Source organism: Kogia breviceps, chromosome 4, assembly GCF_026419965.1.
Source record: "Kogia breviceps isolate mKogBre1 chromosome 4, mKogBre1 haplotype 1, whole genome shotgun sequence".
NCBI classification, from domain to species: Eukaryota; Metazoa; Chordata; class Mammalia; order Artiodactyla; family Physeteridae; genus Kogia; species Kogia breviceps.
In genome coordinates, this window is record NC_081313.1 from 24,276,165 (window position 1) to 24,299,360 (window position 23,196).

General features: G+C 37.8%; 1 pseudogene; it reads left to right on the top strand.

Moving 5' to 3' along the window:
- The window catches only part of LOC131755652 (mitochondrial inner membrane m-AAA protease component paraplegin pseudogene), a 53,250-nt pseudogene extending 30,874 nt beyond the window's left edge, over positions 1-22,376 (top strand).
- Positions 22,377-23,196: the final 820 nt, after the last annotated feature.

Here is a 23,196-nt window from a genome sequence, read left to right on the forward strand (position 1 = left end):
TCACATTGTTTTCTTACTTTCTTTCCATTGTTCTTGCCTCAACCCTCACTTGATTTAGGCTGGCCCATACACTCATATATCATATCTCTGTCAGCCCATAAAGAAAGTCACAGAAGTGACAGAGGTGTTAGCTAAAGCTACAGTTTGGTTTCTTCTGAGACCTTCTCCTCAGCTGCCTTCTGAGTGTGTCACCACATGGTCTTTCTATATGCAGGCCTCCCGAGTATCTCTTCCTCACCTTGTAAGAACACTAGTCATACTGGATTAGGCACCACTCTTAACAGCTTCATTTTAACTTAATCACCTCTTTAAACAGCTTATCTCCAAGTCTGGTTATATTCTGAGGTACTGGATTTGGGACTTCAAAATAAGATTTTTGGAGACACAACTCAGCTCCTAACAATGGGCCTGTGGTGGAAAGTTAAATTCAATCAGAAAATGCTACAGGGAACGCTTTCAATATTCTATAATAACCTAAATGGGAAAAGAACTTAAAAAAGAATAGATACATTATGTATATGTATAACTGAATCACTTTGCTGTACACCTGAAACTAACCATCATTGTTAATAAACTATGCTCCGATATAAAGTAAAAAATAAAAAAAAATAAAAAAAATAAAAGAAAGATAAAGAAAATGCCAATACATAAAAAAAAAGTCCTGGGAAAAGAGAATATAAGGGATTGCAGTAATTCATCACGGCTAGAGAAGAGAATTGGAGGGAGCCAGAAATGGCAAGAGACAATGTAAGGCAAGTAGGACCAGAGGACCAGATCATAAAATCCTCAAAGCCAAGTGGTTACCAAAATCCATGTTCTTCTCTTTCTCCTGAGCACACAGCCTGACTTCATTATTCAGGCTCCTTTTCGGTTAGATGTTACCGTGGAACTAATTTCCAGACAACAGAAAATGAGTGTCATTTCTAGGCTTTTAGAAAGCAGCAGTGCCTTATTATGTTATTCATGATTTTTTTTTTTTTCTGATGGCTTAAACCAGATTATAAAGAGCCAGAAGACAGAAAAAAACGTGGGTCCCTGAATCAGTATACAGCAGGGATATATCTAAAAAGCTAGTAACATCCATGTGGCTGATTCATAAGCAAGAAATTTAACATAGTCTGTCACCAAGCCACTGTATACTTTGGGGAATTTATTTGATTCTACAGCCTAATCTACCCTAACTTGTCCATATAATTGGATTTATATATTTCCTGAAAACACTTGAAGCATTAGAAAATTGAAAGAAGGGGAGTGATCTCATCAGTTCTGATTTAGAAACTATACTCTATACACAGTGAGAAGCACAGATTAAAGGGGCATACCTCTAGACAAATCTGGGTCTCAGTAATCATCTTCAAATGATAATAGCCTGAACCAGTGCATGGGGATTTAAAAATGGCAGAAAGAATGACAAAATATTTTACTGTCAAATCTATTTTCTGGCAGTAATTGATTTTTGTTGTTGTTGGCTAAGATATAGAATACTTTTCCTTTAATCCCTATTGGAGTATAATTGCTTTAAAATGTCATGTTAGTTTCTGCTGTACAACAAAGTGAATCAGCTATATGTATACATATATGTCCATATGCCCTCCCTCTTGCATCTCCCGCCCACCCTCCCTATCCCACCCCTCTAGGTGGTCACAAAGCACTGAGCTGATCTCCCTGTGCTATGCAGCAGCTTCCAACTAGCTATCCATTTTACATTTGGTAGTGTATATATGTCAGTGCTCCTTTCTCACTTTATTCCAGCTCCCCCTTCCCCCCCGTGTCCTCAAGTCTGTTCTCTACATCTGTCTCTTTATTCCTGCCCTGCCACTAGGTTCATAAGTACCGCTTATTTAGATTCCACATATGTGCGTTAGCATATGGTATTTGTTTTTCTCTTTCTGACTTAACATCAGACTGTATGACAGACTCTAGGTCTATCCACTTGATAACAAATAACTCAATTTCATACCTTTTTATGGCTGAGTAATATTCCATTGTATATATGTATCACATCTTCTTTATCCATTCATCTGTTGATAGATATTTAGGTTGCTTCCATATCCTAGCTATTGTAAATAGTACTGCAAAGAATACTGTGGTACATGTATCTTTTTGAATTATGGTTTTCTCAGGGTATATGCCCAGTAGTGGGATTGCTGGGTCATAAGGTAGTTCTATTTTTAGTTTTTCAAGGAACCTCCATACTGTTCTCCATAGTGGCTGTATCAATTTACATTCCCACCAACAGTGCAAGAGGGTTCCCTCTTCTCCACACCCTCTCCAGCATTTATTGTTTGTAGATTTTTTGATGATGGCCATTCTGACTGGTGTGAGGTGATACCATATTGTGGTTTTGATTTGCATTTTTCTAATGATGAGTGATGTTGAGCATCTTTTCATGTGTTTGTTGGCCATCTGTATGTCTTCTATGGAGAAATGTCTATTTAGGACTTCCATCCAATTTTGGATTGGGTTGTTTGTTTTTTTGATATTGAGCTGCATGAGCTGCTTGTATACTTTGGAGATTAATCCTTTGTCAATTGCTTCATTTGCAAATATTTTCTCCCACTCTGAGGGTTGTCTTTTCGTCTTGCTTATGGTTTCCTTTGCTGTGCAAAAGCTTTTAAGTTTCATTAGGTCCAATTTGTTTATTTTTGTTTTTATTTCCATTTCTCTAGAAGGTGAGTCAAAAAGGATCTTCCTGTGATTTATGTCATAGAGTGTTCTACCTATGTTTTCCTCTAAGAGTTTTATACTGTCTGGCCTTACATTTAGGTCGTTAATCCATTTTGAGCTTATTTTTGTGTATGGTGTTAGGAAGTGTTCTAATTTCATTATTTTACATGTACCTGTCCAGTTTTCCCAGCACCACTTATTGAAGAGGCTGTCTGTTCTCCATTGTATATTCTTTGTTGAAGATAAGGCGACCATATGTGTGTGGGTTTATCTCTGGGCTTTCTATCCTGTTCCATTGATCTATATTTCTGTTTTTGTGCCAATAGCATACTGTCTTGATTACTGTAGCTTTGTAGTATAGTCTGAAATCAGGGAGCCTAATTCCTCTAGCTCCATTTTTCTTAAGATTGCTTTGGCTATTCTTCAGGGTCTTTTGTGTTTCCATACAAATTGTGAAGTTTTTTGTTCTAATTCTGTGAAAAATGTCATTGGTAATTTGATAGGGATTGCATCGAATCTGTAGATTGATTTTGGGAGTATAGTCATTTTCACAGTGTTGATTCTTCCAATCCAAGAACATGGTATATCTCACCATCTGTTTGTATCATCTCTGATTTCTTTCATCAGTGTCATATAGTTTTCTGCATACAGGTCTTTTGCCTCCTTAGGTAGGTTTATTCCTAGGAATTTTATTCTTTTTGTTGCAGTAGTAAATGGGAGTGTTTCCTTAATTTCACTCTCAGATTTTTCATTGCTAGTGTATAGGAATGCAAGAGATTTCTGTGCATTAATTTTGTATCCTGCTACTTTACCAAATTCATTGATAAGCTCTAGTAGTTTTGGGGTGGCATCCTTAGGATTTTCTATGTATAGTATAATGTCATCTGCAAACAGTGACAGTTTTACTTCTTCTTTTCCAATCTGGATTCCTTTTATTTCTTTTTCTTCTCTGATTGCAGTAGCTAAAACTTCCAAAACTATGTTGAATAGCAGTGGTGAGAGTGGGAACCCTTGTCTTGTTCCTGATCTTAGAGGAAATGGTTTCAGTTTTTCACCATTGAGAATGATGTTGGCTGTGAGTTTGTCATATATGGCTTTTACTATGTTTAAATAGGTTCCCTCTATGCCCACTTTCTGGAGCGTTTTTATCATAAATGGGTGTGGAATTTTGTCAAAAGCTTTCTCTGCATCTGTTGAGATGATCATATGGTTTTTATCCTTCAATTTGTTAATATAGTTTATCACATTGACTGATTTGCATGCATTGAAAAATCCTTGCATTCCTGGGATAAACCCCACTTGATCATGGTGTATGATCCTTTTAATGTGCTGTTGGATTCTGTTTGCTAGTATTTTGTTGAGGATGTTTGCATGTATGTTCATCAGTGATACTGGCCTGTAATTTTCTTTTTTTAAGACATCTTTGTCTGGTTTGGGGATCAGGGTGATGGTGGCCTCGTAGGATGAGTTTGGGAGTGTTCCTCCCTCTGGCAGTGATTGATTTTTTATACTGTAGGAGAGATGGTAGAAGCAGAGAAGGAAACGAAAGATTCCAGAGTGATATCCAAGTGTCTACTTTGACAGTTGGTTGAATTAGATCTTGTGCGATGAGGAGTGAAGATGTACAAAGAATGTGGTCAATTTTAAACAAATTTAAGTTTCCAGGCAACTTCTACGTGGAGATGTGGGAGCTTGATATACAAGTTTATAACTCAAGAGAACAACATGAGTTGAAGATAAAGATGTGTGAAACCAAGAAATCTATTTGCATTTTTTCTTTCTACAGGTGAATACTATCAATCTGGATCATTGACTGTTTCCTGCTCAAATCTCTCGCAGAATTCTCATGCAGAAGTTTGGCGTGAATATTTGATGTATTGAACTAGCCAACATTTTTATTATTTCTCTAAAATATTGGGAAGAGAAAATAAAATATACAGCATAATAAAAATATTATAACAAAGATAGTCATGTGTAATTTATGAAAAAATATCTGTGAAATATTTTACCAAAAGTAAACAGTATCTTAATTATTTTGGGCTCTTTGCTCTTCCATGTATTGATACATGTATGTCTGCGTGTGTGTGCTCTTCCATGCATGGCTACATATGTGTGTGTGTGTGTGTATGATTCAGATTGTCAAGAGAAATTCTTTGCAGATTTTTGTTTATTTATTATGGATTTTATTCAATATGTATTGTATTGAACCTATTGGACAACTTCTTGAGAAGTGACATCTTAATATAAAGTGTTCTAATCGATAACATGTTATATGTCTCGATTTACTTAGGTCTTAATATATTTTAATAAAGCTTGTAATACTTCCATACTGGTCTTATACAGCTTTTGTTATATATATTCATTTTATTAATGCTGCTGTGGCAAATCATCTATGTGATTTTTAATAACATTTATTGTTGGACTGTGGATGTTATTTTTAATGTTAATTTTGTATCCAGAATCCATGTTAAACTCTGCACATCTAATAATTTATGTATAGTATTTTAGGGGTTTCTATAAAAACAAACATATTATCTGAAAATAATAACACTTTTGAATACTTTTTCAATCTTTGTAACTCTTGCCTCATTTATCTCTGGGTAGCATTTCCAAAACAGTATTAAATAAGATTGTGTATCCTTGCTTTGCTCTTGATCTTGAGTTACCATTCTTGTAATATTTCATGATTAAGTATAATATTTGCTCCATATTTTTTGATATATTATGTACAGCAAAGACCACTAACTGTTGATGAAAATTTATCCTCTACTACTTTATGAGCAAAGAGTTTGACCAAATTTCCTAGTCAACCTTGCAGTTCCATAAGCTGTGTGGCAAGTTCCAGCAAATGAAGCTGATTAAAATTGATGTATATAATTTCAAGATTGTCCATTAAAACTTCTCAGGTAAAATATTTATATTCTTTCACACTCTATGACCCACCCTAAAGACAGAAATTGTTATGACCAAAGAAGGATCCTTTTGAAGCATGACCACCTACCCCAGTTTGTCTGGGGTAATAATGACTTAAACCTGGCATTCTAAAAGAATGATTCGTAGTTCCCCCAGTCACTGTTAAAGATATCCCATTTTGAATAACACATTATATGGTCATCCTATTTTAAAGGCACATGATGAGAGATAAAGCAACTGCCCCCTAAGGTCACTAAGGGACTGCTATTCAACAATGTGAATCCACCCTGAACTGCTAAGTGAGTGAAAAATAAACTTATACTATTCTTGAATGTATTAAACAATTTAATTATTCTGATAAGACTATCATATCAGGCAATGGAAATACCCTTTTATAATTCAATTAAATTTTTATCACAGATGGATTGAAATTTCATGAAAATATATATTCTGTGCCTATTAGGTGAACACTATGAATTATTTTTCTGCTAACATGCTAGTGAATTACATTATTTAATTTTATAAGGTTAAATAAACCCTGAATTCCTGAAATGAATCCAATTTTATTTCCAGATTCATGAGTCATACCACAAAGGTCTAACTTAAGATTTTTACATTCATAACCATGAATGAAATTAGCATAAAACTTTCCATTTGGTTATGTCTTCATCAGTCTTTGGGTCAAGGCTGTACTTATCATACAATAAGATAAAGGTCCTGAAATAGTTTGAGCAAGCTTGAAACTAGGTGCTCCTTATAAAGTTGGTAGAATTCACTGGAAACAAAATCTGGGCCTGTTAATTTGTTGTAAGATATCAGAATATTGATTCAACTTAATAAATTATTACAAGATTAGTTTTTCTTTGGGGGACATTTTTAGTAAATTTTTGGGAAATAAATGCAAGTTTCCCTACTGATATAAATTTTAGTAAATATAACTTTATATTTACATTTGCAGAACAGCATTTTGTTCTATTTTCTTTTGAATTCCTTATTTTTTCACTTAATCCTCACCAAATGTTTTTCTATTTTGGTAACTGTCAATGAAGACACTGTTTTGGCAATTTTGATATTCTCTATTACATTTTTCTCTTCTATTTCAATAATCTGTTTTTTGTTTACATGCTAACTTTCATATATCCTATTATATACATAAAAGATATACATTTTTAAGTAGCATTTAGCTGTATACCACAAGTTTTTATAAATAGCATTTTCCTTATCTTTCATTTTAATATTTTTATCTGTTTTTTCAATTTGCATTTTGGTTCACTGATTTTTTTTCAACTTAAAAAAAACTTTTATTGAAGTATAGTTGACTTACAATCTTGTGTTAGTTTCTGGTGTATAGCAAAGTGATTCCATTTTTTATATATATATCATATATACATATGATTATATATGTACATATCGATTCTTTTTCAGACTTTTGTCCCTTACAAGTTATTACAAAATATTGAATATAGTTCCCTGTGCTATACAGTAGGCCCTTGTTGGTTATCTAATTTATATATAGTACTGTGTATATGTTAATCCCAAACTCCTACTTTATCCCCCCCCACTTTCCCCTTTGGTAACCATAAGTTTGTTTACTATGTGTGTCTATTTCCATTTTGTATTCATGAGTATTTGTATCATTTTTTATAGATTCCACACATAAGTGATATCATATGATATTTGTCTTTGGCTTACTTCACTCAGTATGATAATCTCTAGGTCCATCCATGTTGCTGCAAATGGCATTATTTCATTCTTTTTTATGGCTGAGTACTATTCCATCGTGTATATGTACCACGTATTCTTTATCTATTCCTCTGTCAATGGACATTAAGGTTGCTTCCATGTCCTCGCTATTGTAAATAGTGCTATAATGAACATTGGTATGCAAGTATTTTTTAGAATTATGGTTTTCTCCAGATATATGCCCAGGAGTGGGATTACTGGATCATATGGTAGCTCTATTTTTAGTTTTTTAAGGAACCTACAAACAATTCTCCATAGTGGCTGAATCAATTTACATTCCCACCAACAGTGCAGGAGGGTTCCCTATTCTCCATACCCTCTGCAGCATTATTATTTGTAGACTTTTTGATAATGGCCATTCTGACTGGTGTGAGGTGATCCCTCATTGTAGTTTTGATTTGCATTTCTCTAATAATTAGCCATGTTGAGCATCTTTTCATGTGCCTTTTGGCCATCTGTATGTCTTCTTTGGAGAAATGTTTATTTAGGCCATCTGCCCATTTTTTTGATTGGGTTGTTTACACCATAAGCTCATTTCTTTGAGCCTTGTTTGAGGACAAATTTGAGGCCAGTGTTGAAGGCAGTTTACTCTGGAGAGAATTGCTCCTGCTTCTGACGTTTTATATGGATGCCATACTACCTCCAACAAATTGTACACCTGAGACTGCCTGATATCCAGATAGTGTGAATTTTGTATGCAAACCTGCTGTGATGTTGACCTGTGGTTATGAAATCTAAAGAAAAAAAAATTTTCACCTCCTGAGAGCCAAGGTTTATACAAGCAGTTCTCCTTGAAGTCGTGAACTGTGTGTACTTTCAAAATGAGGTTGGGCAGTTACAGCTGTTACAGTAAAGATTAAGTATTCCTGGATCCCAGTTTAATGGGGCAAAGGGTCTCTTATGAGCTTCCACACATTTGAGTAGGCTGTGGGCTTTATCCACAGTGGCCTGAAAGTTAATAACGTTTATCAAATGTTTTCAAGGCAAAAGAAAGCTTCAATGCTCTGCTGACATCTCTAGATCCCCTTTTCAATTAGTTTTTAGCTTCTGAATATTCTATACTTCCTTTCCAACTGGTTGTTTACGTTAAACGTATTTTAACCACCATTCTTCAGTTGTTTTTAGTATGAGGATGGGTACTTTACCTAATTGCAACAAACAAAAGTCTACAGGTATTTTTAAGAGTAAAAAATACATATATACACCCTGAGTGGAAGATGTTTGACCAGAAAATTATCAGAGCATTTTATGATAGTAAATTTAGTCAAGATAATGAAAATTATAAATACATAGTTAATATATAAAATATTTTATTTACCAAAGATTGGAAAATTATTTTGGTCTGAAATGGGTTCATGCCCCGGTCCGGGAAGATCCCACATGCCGCGGAGTGGCTGGGCCCGTGAGCCATGGCTGCTGAGCCTGTGCTTCCGGAGCCTGTGCTCCGCAACAGGAGAGGCCACAACAGTGAGAGGCCCACGTACCACAAAACATAGATAAATAAATAAATAAAAATATCTCCCATAGTAAAATGTACAAAGGTAGAATTATTCCAGAGTTGGTTGTTTTAATCTTTGCACTTGATTTCATGATCATGCCCTTAGTTTTTCTCAAGTGAGCTCTCCTCATGTTTCTAAGATGACTTTGCCATTTCCCAATGTTACATTCAAATATGACAATGTTTGTGGGAGGAAGAGATTCACTTTTTTGAGAATGAGGAAAACTTTCCTAGAATTTACCAAAGGACTTGCTCTCTGCATCACTGTCAGACTGATGCTGTTGTGCATATGCCTTATTACTATATTACCACAATGAGTTTAAACTAATTAGGATTTATATCTGAGCGTCGAATAAGGCATTGCACTGAGGAGTGAAAATATTTTAAAAATCACATTAATATTAATAAGTATGATGGAGAGAAGGGATTATTAGTAGTATCCAACTTTAGAAGTTCCCTGTGAAGACTGTCTTCTGTAATCCTTTACAATACTAAAAACTGTGAAAGTTCAAAAACAGCTATGGTGGAAACCTATACCTAGAACCATCTATGGGCCTATCATTGTCATGTGTCAACAGAATATTGGTTGCCAGAGGCAGGGGGTAGGGGGGAAGTGTGCATAACAGGTGAAGGGGGCTAAAAAGGTTACAAAAATTTTAATTACATATATATGTGTGTATACACGCACACACACACAATTTTATGTAATCCTCAGGGAAATCACGTGAAATGTCCTTTGGAACTGCCCAAATTTTGCATAGTGCAAAATAAGTTTTAGAAAGACTAAGCAACATTCCCAGAAGCATATAACTAATAAATGGAAATCTGAGTCTGTTAGTCTTCAGAAACAGAGTCTTTATCTATGGGTACAGCTTCTCATATATGTTTAAGCATAAACATGTGAATATAGAAATGAGCAGTAATATACAACATGTTTATTTTAATGTATTTCAATGTAACACTTATTCATTGAAACAAATATCAATTTTTTTCTAATGGCTGGAACCATCTAATTTGCATCTCTACATGTGAAAATACCAAATATCAGTGTATGATGTTTTTAATTAAAACAAGAATGAGGTTACACTAGCTGTGCATAAATTCTGGAGGTTTTGTACTATATCATGATTCTAATGCTACATAGACTACAGGTGATGTGTTATGCTTTAGCTGATCTTTTGAAAGAAAGTTTTACTAGAATAGAAAAATTATGAATGACTGTCAGTATATGCAGTTGTCCAGCCTCATTTTTTCCTTGTAGTAAAGATATTTGATAAAAGATCTAAGAAATGAATGCCTGAAGAAGGGGAAAGAGATGGAGTACTGATCCTAAGCAATTTAATTACACATGTGTTTCTGGAGGAGGGTCCTGTCTTCTCTTTGGCTTCATCAATGGTCAGAATTTCCCATTTCGGGTTATAAAAATAATTATTATCTTTCATCAAAAAAACGCCTGACTCATTTTACTTCATCTTGAAATAACTGAGAGGACTTCCTGGAATTTTTTTTTTTTCTTTTGCTGGTTAAACATTAGCCCACCTACTGGTAGCACTCTAAAGAGGATAGCATCTCTTAATGTTCACCTGATAAAATTTTTGATGTTACATGTTAAGGGGGTGAAAACTAAAGACTTCATAAATTACCACAGAACAAAATAAACACAAGATGTTTTCTTCTGAGTCCCAACCCATGCTTTCCAACCATTAAATTTCTTCTACTTCAGTTTCATTTGGTTTCAATAGCATTCAAAGGGAAAACTCCCCATGTTTTCTTAGGTGTGATTTATAAGAAACATTAAGTTTAAAATTAGTTTTTTTGTTGGAATTTCTCTGACAGTCAAGTCCCCTTAGGAAATTACTACCCTCACTTGAACCTGCATGTTCTGTAGCAGATGAATTATGGTTCAAAGGACAACATTCATTAAGAAGACATTGAGAAGGATCGGGGAAATCAAGGAGGTGGGAAGAACAAAATTCTGATTTAATTTGTTCAGCCAATTTCTGAAAGGACTGAGTTCTCCCATCTACACCAGGAAATGAATTTGGAAAAAATAAATAAAGAGCATCATCCTTCAACAGCCACAGGCATACTTCATTTCCCTCAGGAGGAAGTTAGCAGGCTGTCCTAGAGAACTTAATTCAGGAGTTTTCATGCTGTTTTCAATGGTAGATTTTAGAAGCTAGTTCAAGATAAAATGAAGTATGAATAAAGCTAAAGAATGACACAAATACAATCATCAAGAAGAAATGCCCCTGTATTATTTACACCTAAGAAACTAATTTTTACAGCAGCAGAGTTATTAGGCTTTGTTTTGTCTTGTTGAGAAACAGGTAAGTGAACAGTGCTTTAAATGCTTTCAGATGTTATTAATTAAAGGGGCATTTAACCATAATTACTCCTTTTTAAAGACTTCACAAAAAACTAATTCTAATGAAAATTTATACAAAATTTCATCATAGAATAATGAATGAAATAAGATAAAAACCATATGGTTTAAATTACAGAAATTTATTTTCTCACAGTTCTTGAAGGTTAGAAGTCAAAGATCAAGTTTCTGGCCAATTTGGTTTCTGGTGAGAGCTCTGTTCCTGACTTACAGACAGGGATGGGGTAGGGTGAGGTTGGGGGGAAGAGCTCTTCTGGTGTCTCTTCTCACTTGTCTACCTATGTTCATAGCAGCATTATTCACAATGGCCAAAAGGTGGAAACAACCCAAATGTCCATCAGTAGATGAATGGATAAATAAACTACAATCGAATATTATTCAACCTTAAAAAGGAAGGAAATTCTGACACATGCTACAACATGGATGGACCTTGAAGACATTAATGCTAAATGAAATAAGCCACAGAAGTAGAAATACTATATGATTCTACTTATATGAATTACCCATAGTCAAATTTATAGAAACAGAAAGTAGAATCGGGGGACAGTAGAATGGGGAGCTGTTTGATGGGTACAGAGTTTCAATTTGGGAATATAAAAAATTCTGGAAAAATGGATGGTGGTGATAGTTGCACAACAAAGTGAATGTACTAACGCCACTGAAATGTACACTTAAAAATGGTTAAAATGGTAAATTTTATGTTATGTATATTTTACTGTATTCAAACATTTTTTGAAGTGTGCTTGCTAAAAGAAGTGAAACAATACAGAAATATATGAAGTTTATCTCACTATTTATATGTAAATCTTTAATTCATCTGGCTTTATTTTGGTGTTAAAAATGAAGTAGATCCAGCCTTAAAAAAAAAAAAGATAGGGCTTCCCTGGTGGCGCAGTGTCTGAGAGTCCACCTGCCGATGCAGGGGACACGGGTTCGTGCCCCGGTCCGGGAAGATCCCACGTGCCGCGGAGCGGCTGGGCCCGTGAGCCATGGCCGCTGAGCCTGCGTGTCCGGAGCCTGTGCTCCGCAACGGGAGAGGCCGCAACAGCGAGAGGCCCGCGTACCACAGAAAAAAAAAAAAAAAGATAAAAACTATATGGAGAGGTATTACTACTGATCCAGTATATACATGCTTTGAGGTTTTTGTTTGCTTATCCTTATCCACATAGTTGTTGTACATGTGGGTGTGTACACATACAGTTACCCCTAGGTTTCTTGGGATTAGTGATATCTCACTGATAGGTATGAAGAATTTGAGACTGACTGGTTTAGGGCTAGAATTTGTGAAACATGGAGAAGAATAACCAGCTGCTAGTTAACTGTAATCAGATTTTCAACAGTTAAAGTAACTTTTTATCTGAAGAAATATCCAATCACTTTCTCTTCATACATACTGCAATCTAACTAGGAAAGAGGATCATAAAACTTTGAAGAATTGCTCTTCCTCTAATCACACTAAGATCTCTCCTTCAAAGATCTATTTGAGATATATTTAGTTTTGGTACCTTACTGCACATCCATATCTCACCTCACCCACAGCTTTTCCTTGAGAAGAAAACTTGACCAAAGGAAATAAATCTTGACCCATATGAAGGTAGGATTTGAGACAATACTTAGGAGAAAAGTTATTTTCTTTGAGTCTCCTGTTTAATAAAGAGAGAGATAGAGAACCCCCTCATTCTGTCTAATTTGTGTCATCAGAGTTAATTTCAATTTTCTTTTCAGACATAATGGATACAGTGGGCAAAGTTTTCAAGACCCCTTTACTTTGTTTGAGTAGTGAGATAATTTTGAGGGTGGGAATCCTACTCTCAAAAATATGAAGCCAAAATCCAAAGCCAGAATGACCTTTATTTTACTAACTCAAATGGAAGGCAGAAATGTAAGTTCAAGAACTGTTGACTTAAAAACACTCTAAAGTTTGCCATTGACCCATATCTAAATTGTTTAGATTGTTCTGTTTCCCTGGGGATTTGCCTTTAGACCCATTATAAGAAAACTATGAAAAATAAATACAGTATTACCTTACTTATATGTAAAACATAAACACACTGAACACACAGAAACAAAGAGTAGAACGGTGGTTGCTCAAGGCTGAGCGGTTGGGGAAATAGAGAGACACAGGTCAAAGGGGTACAACCTTTCACTTACAAGATAAATAAGGTCCAGGGATCTAAGGTACAGCCTGATGACCATAGTTAACCGTATGATACTGCCTACTTGAAAGTTGCTATGAGAGTAGAGCTGTAATGGCCTCACCAAGACAAAAATGATGACAAAATGGTACTCATGTGAGGTGAAGGATGTGTTAACTAACCCTAACATGGTAGATATTTTGCAATATACAAGTATAACAAATCATCACACTGTATACCTTGCTTAACATTATATGTCAATTATATCTGAAAAAAGTTGGGAAGAAAAACAAAAGAAAACTGTCTGGGTGCTTGTCTTTGGAACCAGAAATAGTGGAGATTCAGTTTAGTTTGTAGAGAGAAGCTAGATCCCCAAGTGAATATGTCAGTGATGGAGGATTCTGAGATGTGAGGGAAGCATCCTTCATAAAAGGTCCTGAATTAGGGGATGAAAGGAAAATTTATGGAGATAATTTAAACTTGAGAAGGGACACTGTGACTCAGCAGCTACAAGAGAGCCTTGACAAGGATAAAGATAAAAGGTAAAGTGATAAAAGTTTAGAGTGTATATCTGATACCAAGGCATCAGAATGAACTTACTCTACACCAGCTTTCACCGTGTATGTTTGATTTTTAGGACAGGGAAATAGGTTCTAAGCTGTTAAAACTGGCCAAACACTAGAAATTAATTTTTATTTTGAAATATCAAAAAAAATCTAAGAATTTTTGAAATCCTAAAGTTCAGAAACTGCCTCTGCTGTATTTTTGGCCAGTGCTTGATCACCAAGATTCCATCGTTAGCCCTTTTCTCGTCTTCCTCCTCAGAACTGCTGGGGAAATCCTTTAAGATCTTCAGTGGTTTAAATCACTTCAACCACTGCCTGTAGGCTGATGAAATGCGAATTTGTTGCCAAGTTTTCCCTTTCTGTACAATTTCCCTTTCCGCAACTCCAGTCTCCTCAAATTCAACACATCTAAAGCTCAACCAGTTTGCTTAAATGCTCACTGATCACTGCTTTCAGCCACTATACAAAACCACCTGAGATGCACAACTATAAACACAATCAGAGGTCATCTCCTAACTATATATTATGAGGGTAAATTTATTATCTCTCCAGCAATTAACACTATTTCAAGCTTATAATAGGAGTCCATTAAATGTTGAAGTATTAAATGTGGGAAAGAGGGGAAATTGAGGAAGGTGGTCCCATACAATGCCTAAGCAGTGATGGGAATAAAGTGAAGTCACGATTAAGATAAATAGGCTCTTATTTCTCTTATAGAGGAAGAGGCTCTGAAGGGGTTCAGGGAGACAGAACACATGCACATACAAAAGAACAACCATGTGAAGACACCCTGAGAAGGCGCCATCTATAAGCCCAGGAGAGAGACCCGGAACAGCCCCTTCCTGTACAGCCCTCAGGGGAAACCAACCAACTTTGATCTTGGACTTTTAGCCGCCAGAATGGTGAGAAAATAAATTTCTGTTGTTTAAGCCAGGGGTCCCCAACCCCCGGGCCATGGACCCGTAGTGGTCCACGGCCTGTTAGGAACTGGGCCACACAGCAGCAGGCGAGGGGACGGCAAGCAAGCAAAGCTTCATCTGCTGCTCCCCATGGCGCCCCATCCACGGAAGAACTACCTCGCATTACCACCTGAACCATACCCTCCCCTGCCCCACCCGTGGAAAACTGTCTCCCACGAAACCTGTCCCTGGTGCCAAAAACGGCTGGGGACCTCTGGTTTAAGCCATACAATCTGTGGCATTTTGTTAAGATTAGCCCTAGCAGATGAATGCAGGTTTTATCAGGTAATATTAGTATATGCAGATATTAGGATGTGGCATTTAGTGTGTCTAGGGGAGAAAATTGCGTCTATAAAATTTTTAAAGTTGGATCTTCTTGAAGAGGAGAAGAGAGTTCAGTTTTAAGCCTGTATGCATAATCCTAAAGAGGAAAAAGCTATCTGAGGAGAGGTTTCTGTTTTCCATCAAGATTTAAATGAAGTTATAATAAAACCATGTTTGTTTGCACTAGAGTTAGATGTTTTAAGAAGTCAATAAACTTTTGGAAACACAGGAAGGAAAGATGTGGGTTTTTTTGTTTGTTTGTTTTTGCGGTACGCGGGCCTCTCACTGTCGTGGCCTCTCCCGCTGCGGAGCACAGGCTCCGGACGCTCAGGCTCAGCGGCCATGGCTCACGGGCCCAGCCGCTCCGCGGCATGTGGGATCTTCCCGGACCGGGGCACGAACCCGTGTCCCCTGCATCGGCAGGCGGACTCCCAACCACTGCGCCACCAGGGAAGCCCGGAAAGATGCTTTGTTTACTTTTATTTCCACATTAATTTTAGTACTGACAAAGAGTGACAGAGCGATAGCCTCAGAGACCACTAAAACCATTTCATTCACAAAATGGGTGCATTGCAAGTAAGTTGTCTGCAAACTGCTCCTCTGTCAGAGGTGCTGCTCAGGGCCCAGCAGACAGCCACTGGCATTTGCAAGCATCTGCTCATTCTCTCTCCTCCTGTCAGTACAGAACCCACTAAAGATAAAGGCTTTCAGATAATAATGTTATCTGCCCACCAAGACCATGTTATTTCTGGCAAGGACCAGGAAATTGGGTAGTTTTGATGAATGTGATTAAAATAGAGTCAACGTATGAAAACATTTTCACTGAATAATAGAGGCTGTATTCTACAAGAGAGAGTAGCAAATGTAAGCTCATGAACTGACTGATGTTTGAACTCAACTAAATTTAAAACACATTTACATTCACAAAATCAGTTCCGATTTTTAAAAATTCCGAACCTGAAAAAACTTAACTTTCTAGTATATGATTTTTCACTTTAAAAACAATCAGACTGAAAATATTAAGCATCTGCTTGGCTCATGAAAAGTAGTTAGTTGTTAGGGTTGGCAACAGTAGAAATAGTATTTCTGCCTCTTAGGGCTTCAAAAGTTTTAAAACAAGAGACATAGCAAAAAGTAAGAGTAACATAAGAAAAGCATTTATAAATTACACCTGAGTGGTCTACCCAGTCAGGTGTAAAGATGGTGAGCTAAAAAGTCTCATGGAGGGGCTTCCCTGGTGGCGCAGTGGTTGGGGGTCCGCCTGCCGATGCAGGGGACGCGGGTTCGTGCCACGGTCCGGGGGGATCCCACGTGCCGCGGAGCGGCTGGGCCCGTGAGCCATGGCCGCTGAGCCTGCGCGTCCGGAGCCTGTGCTCCGCAGTGGGAGAGGCCGCAGCAGTGAGAGGCCCACGTACCACAAAAAAAAAAAAAAAAAAAAAAAAAAAAAAAAGTCTCATGGAGAAGAAAACAGGTGAATTCTGAGGGACTGGTTCTGACAGGGATGTAGGAAATAGCAGGCATCATTCATTGTGAAAGTACTGTTAAAAGAAAAATACAGTCAAAATTCCAGGGGTGAGTTCAGACACAATGAAGAGACTAGTCTAGTGGCTTTCAATCTTTTTTAAGACATCTACTGGAATGTATTTTATTACATTTCACCTCGTTTTAATTTCAAATTTACAGATAAGTTGCTTCATCCTCTTCTCACACTCACCAGTTGTGGACAGTTTTCCTCTTTTACTTTAAAATTCTCTCTTTATCCGTGTCTCTGAATGTATGTGGCTCTCTCCTGACATATCTCCATGATTCTTATAGCACATCTTTAATGTCTGGCACTACAGGATGGCCCAAGCATGCATCTCACTTTTTCTGGCTCCGCCCTATTATTGGCTACACTCCTTGTTCCCTTTATATGGACAACAGTTCTTAGAAAACAAAACTGGGCACCAGGTATATTCATACCTTCTATGCCTTACCAGTGAACAGAAGTCGAAAATATGCATATCTCTGTATCTATCTACTGAACTGAAGAGCTCTTATTGGTGTCTCTAACTTTATCCAACACATCAGTACACCTTCTAGATATTTTTTCTTTTTAATATTTTTAACTCCCTTCCAAAAAGGGAGAAATCTGGTCCTCATTACACATTTGCTCAAACTTAGCAAACAGAAGATAGTTTCAAAATTGGTAACTTATACCACTAAACAACAAATAAAAAGGAAACCTACTAACTAGAGTTCAGTATCTGTTTACCTTTCTTTTTTATTTCTTTGAAATAAAATTTAATTAGAGTGAAATAAGCAAAGCTTAAATGTATAATTTAATGAGTTTTGACAAATGCATATACTGCAAAGACAGAACATTCCCATTGCCTCAGAAAGTTAACATGTGGCTGTTTTTCATCAATACCTTCACCCTCCACAGTGGTAAACAATGTTATAATTGTTTTTTTCCATCATGGATTGGTTTTGCCTGTTTTAGAATATATTACAAATGGAATCATACAGCATATAATTTTTTGAATTCGGTTCATTTGCCAACATTTATTGTGAGAAGCATCTATTTTTATATGTATTAGTAGTTTGTTTATTTTTATTGATGAGTAGTATTTTGTTATATGACTTTACCACAAAATATTCACACATTTTCCTATGAACAGACAGCAGGGCCACTTCTCGTTTTTGACTCTTGTATAAAGCATCTCTGGACATTCTTGCAGCAGATTACTTGTAGACACGGAATTTCACTGATCTTGGGTAAATAGCTAGGGTAGAATTTCAGAGACAGATATATACCTTCCTAATAAGCAACCAAACTTTCTTTTTTTAAAAGAGGGTGCATTATTTACATTCTCATCAGCATGTATGAGAGAACTAGTTGTTCTGAATCCTGACCAACATTTGGGGTTAAAAGGCTTTTAAATTTTAGCCATTCTAGTGAATATGTATAAATTTGACTTCAATTAAAGTTTTCCTTATGAATAATGTTGAACTTTTTTCTCATGTTTATTGCACACTTGTACATCTTTCTTTGTGAAGTATCCAGGTTTTTTACCCATTGCTTTAGATTGTCTTTTTATTGTTGAGTCTTAAGAGTACTTTACATATTTTTTATATAGGGCTTTTGTCAACTATAAATTTTGCTTGTGTATTTTATTAAGATTCTTATTTGGATAAAGTCTGATTTTAATGAAGTCAAATTTATCATGTTTTCTCTTTCTTATTATTCCTTTCTGTGTTCTAAGAAAGATTTGTCTACCTCAGGGTGCATAAAGAATGCACTACTGTTCTTTCTAAACTTTTAGGGTTTTAACTGTTGTATTTTAGTTTTGCTCCATCTCAAATGAATGTTTTTATATGCTATTAGGTGGTATTAAGGTTTATTTATTCCCTATGTGTATACACTTGATGCAGGATCATTTGTTTAAATGAATTTACCTCCTCACTGAAATGCTTTGGCACCTTTGTCAAAAATTAAAATAATTTTGTATGGAAACAGAAAACACTGCGAATAGCAAAAGCAATCCTTAGAAAGAAAACGGAGCTGGAGGAATCAGGCTCCCTGACTTCAGACTATACTACAAAGCTACAGCAATCAAGACAGTATGGTACTGGCACAAAAATAGAAATATAGATCAATGGAACAGGATAGAAAGCCCAGAGATAAACCCACGCACCTATGGTCACCTTATCTTTGATAAAGGAGGCAAGAATATACAATGGAGAAAAGACAACCTCTTCAATAAGCGGTGCTGATAAAAACTGGAGAGCTACATATAAAAGAATGAAATTAGAACACTCCTTAACACCATCCACAAAAATAAAGCCAAAATGGATTAAAGACCTAAATGTAAGGACAGACAGTATAAAACTCTTAGAGGAAAACATAGGCAGAACACTCTATGACATAAATCACAGCAAGATCCTTTCTGACCCACCTCCTAGAGAAATGGAAATAAAAACAAAAATAAACAAATGGGACCTAATGAAACTTAAAAGCTTTTGCACAGTAAAGGAAACCATAAACAAGACGGAAAGACAACCCTCAGGATGGGAGAAAATATTTGTAACTGAAGCAAATGACAAAGGATTAATCTCCAAAATATACAAGCAGCTCATGCAGCTCAGTATGATAAAACAAAGAACCCAAAAATGGGCAAAAGACCTAAACGGCCACTTCTCCAAAGAAGATATACAGATTGCCAACAAACGCATGAAAGGATGCCCTACATCACTAATCATTAGAGAAATACAAATCAAAACTACAATGAGGTATCACCTCACATCGGTCAGAATGGCCATCATCAAAAAATCTACAAACAATAAATGCTGGAGAGGGTGTGGAGAAAAGGGAACCCTTTTGCACTGTTGGTAGGAATGTAAATTGATACAGCCACTATGGAGAACAGTATGGAGGTTCCTTAAGAAACTAAAAATAGAACTACCATACGACCCAGCAATCCCACTACTGGGCATATACCCTGAGAAAACCATAATTCAAAAAGACACATGTATCACAATGTTCACTGCAGCTCTCTTTACAATAGCCAGGACATGGAAGCAACCTAAGTGTCCACTGATACATGAATGGATAAAGAAGATGTGGCACATGTATACAATGGAATATTACTCAGCCATACAAGAAACAAAACTGAGTTATTTGTAGTGAGGTGGATGGACCTAGAGTCTGTTATACACAGTGAAGTAAGTCAGAAAGAGAAAAACAAATACCGTATGCTGACACATATATATGGAATCTAAAAAAAAAAAAAAGGTTCTGATGAACCTAGGGGCAGGATAGGAATAAAGACGCAGACGTAGAGAATGGACTTGAGGACACAGGGAGAGGGAAAGGTAAGCTGGGACGAAATGAGAGAGTAGCATTGACATATATACACTACCAAATGTAAAATAGATAGCTAGTGGGAAGGAGCTGCATAGCACAGGGAGATCATCTCAGTGCTTTGGGACCACCTAGAGGGGTCAGATAGGGAGGGTAGGAGGGAGATGCAAGAGGGAGGAGATATGAAGATATATGTATAAATATAGCTGATTCACTTTGTTATATAGCAGAAACTAACAAAACATTGTACAGCAATTATACTCCAATAAAGATGTTAAAAAATAATAAAATGGGAAAAAAATTTAAATTAAATTAATTTATAAGTGTTTGTCTATTCCTGGATTCTTTATTCTCTATTGATTTATTTTTTTCTGTTCTCATCCAATAACACACTATCTTCATTATGTAGTTATGTTATAATTTAAGTTTCTCAACTTTGGTACATCTGAATGTGTCTTCCTTATGCTTTCATTTTCTAAGAATGCTTCCTGGCCTTTCTCTTGGTTTCCCCGTCCACCCCCCTTTTAATTAGACTGTTCTTTACATCATTATTCCTCTATGTACAATATGCCCTTTTTCTGTAGTGATCTCAGTATTTTTCCCTTAGCCTCTGGTTTGCTGTACTTTAACTACGTGGTTTTCTTTTTACTAATCCTTCTGGCAGTTCACTGATCTTCTTTGATCTATAAATTTATTCTTTTCACCAAATTCTAAGAATTATTGGTGTTAATTTTTCCATTGTGTTTCTGACCCTTTCTTTCAGTCCTCTCATTCTACATTTGAGAGATGCATATGTTAGACTGATATTATCACAAAGGTCATGGATGTAGGTTATTTTTCTCTCTCTCTTTTTTTCACTTTTTACTTCTGTGTTTGATTTTCAGATTAGGTCATTTCTTTTGACCTTTTTTCAAGTACAAGGATTATTTATTCTTGCAGCTCCTAACTGGATTGTCATAATCTAGTGAATCATGTTGAGCTTTTCACTTCTACTATTTTCATTTTTAAAACAGGTTTTATAGTAAATGTTTTTTATTGCTCTAAAAATAAAAAGCACTTCAATGAGGAAAGAAAAAATGTCCTTCCACTAGGGTCTGGGCTGTATTCTAGGTGTCTTCAGGGCCCCATGCTCAGGCTGGAACTCGGGTCTCCTCACCCGAGTGCGAGGAGGGGGCTAAATTTTGTCCACAGGCCTCAGGCCGGTCTTGCCTAGGCAGGGGGCTGAGGCTACAGAGCTTGCAACTGCCAACTGCTAACCCCTGCCTTTTAAGGGATCAGTGGATTGTTGTGGAAAAAGCATGTAGTCCACAATCCAGTCAGACTTCTAGGCGGAAACTTCTAGGCGGCACTTACTATTTTAACACCTCAAGTAGGAAGCAGAGGACTAAGGATAATGATAAATCCAAGGAAAGGACCCCTGAAGATGATGAAGAGGAGAGAAGGCTCAAGGATAGGAAGCACCAGCTATACTGGGAGCATCTACTCACCTTCTTTGCCATTGCTGTCCTCATGAGCTGGCTGATCTCGCCCAGCACTAGCAGGGGTACCATTTCCTGGACCAACTTTGTCCACGAGATGCTGGCCAGGAGCCACGTACAGAAGGTCCAGGTGGTGCCCCACAGTGATGTGGTGCAAGTCTACCTGCACCCTGGAGCCGGGGTGTTCGGGTGGCCTCGGCTGGCCTTGATGCACGGAATGCAGGTTTTAAATACTGATATATTTGAGAGAAGCTTCCAGTAGCTGAAGATGAGCTGAATATCAAAGGCAAGGTCAGGATCCCAGTTTCCTATAGGCTTAGGGGCTTCTTTGGAAATGCCCTCTCTGCCTTGGGGATGACAGCCGTGGGCTCAGCCACCCTGTGGTATGTTTTGCGTCTGGCTACGAAGACTGGAAGTGAAGGAGGAATCAGTGCTTTCAATCCTGTTAAAACGGCTCCTCGCGCGATTGCGGACGCCACAAAGATGGGAAAGGAGTCAGCCCTTGTTGCCGGGCCGGCCGTGGTCGGAAGGCACTGTGAGCCAAAGCGATGGCGCCGGCGGCACTGGTGCTGTTCTTGCGTTAAGCCGCCGGGAGTCGGTGGAAAGAGGCCTCCGCCCAGGGCCCCACACCCCCGCACCGTGCGACGAAATTCACGAAGTGGGCAAGCACTCCACCAGCACGTCCTGCTTCTCCAGCACCAAGGACGAGCAGATGCCCAACTTTACCTTCTAGTGGAAATGCATGAACTGGGCACTGCCGACCACGTCGTCGTCCAGACGTCCGCCGAGTTCACACGTTGCACGACGCTCTGCTGGGTCCCAGCTGCGGGGTGCGGAGCGGTGTGGCCACACCCACGTCTTTGAGGAGCCTGCGTGGAAGCCGTGCTGCGTGGGAAGCCGTGCGCATGTCAAGTTCGCCGCCGCCGCCGCCTCCGAGAGCGTCATTGCCACGACTGCACCAAGAGCAAGCTCCTCCCCGAGGAGGGGCAGAAGGTGGTTGCATTTCTGAGTCAGGCAGTGCTTTTCTCTGCAGGTTGCTGGAGCACATGGAGGCGGTGAGGAAGATCTCCATCACACCAGGGACAAACGCTCCACTAGGCTTTGCTCAGACGCTCCCCAAGAGACCAGCGCCTCTTCACCATGAGCTGCTTTTGGAGCCGATGTGCATGGCCCTGGGCGGCCGTCCCTCTCGGGAGACCACCTCTTTTAATAAGGTCACTTCTGGTGCAAGAGACCCGCAGCTACTACTGTAGAACTTGCAGGGGGTAGGGTGGGAGAACGAGCCATGGGGGTCCAGACTTGCTGGGGCTTCCTTGCCCCCCCAGCAGGTCATTATTACCACCTAAAAGCCTCTAGGACTCACTTCCCTCCAGAGAACAGAGGTGATAAATGTGAGGGGCACTTGGGCCTTTCTTCTCCTAGTCAGGGTCTAAGGGTGTCTTTCTGCAAGCCATCATCCTAATGTGTTCTGGGTCCCAGGAATTGGGGGGGAAATAGGTTCTTAGTACTTAGGAGTTGATCTTGTCATTGGCCTTAAAGACATAATTTTATGATCATGAATTTAGATATAAATGTAATGGATTGAAATAAGAAAAGACACCCATATGCAAGTAGCCGTAGACCATTGGAAATACACACTTTGCATTCGTTCATGAGCAAAGAAAGTAGAGGTGAAGACTGAGAA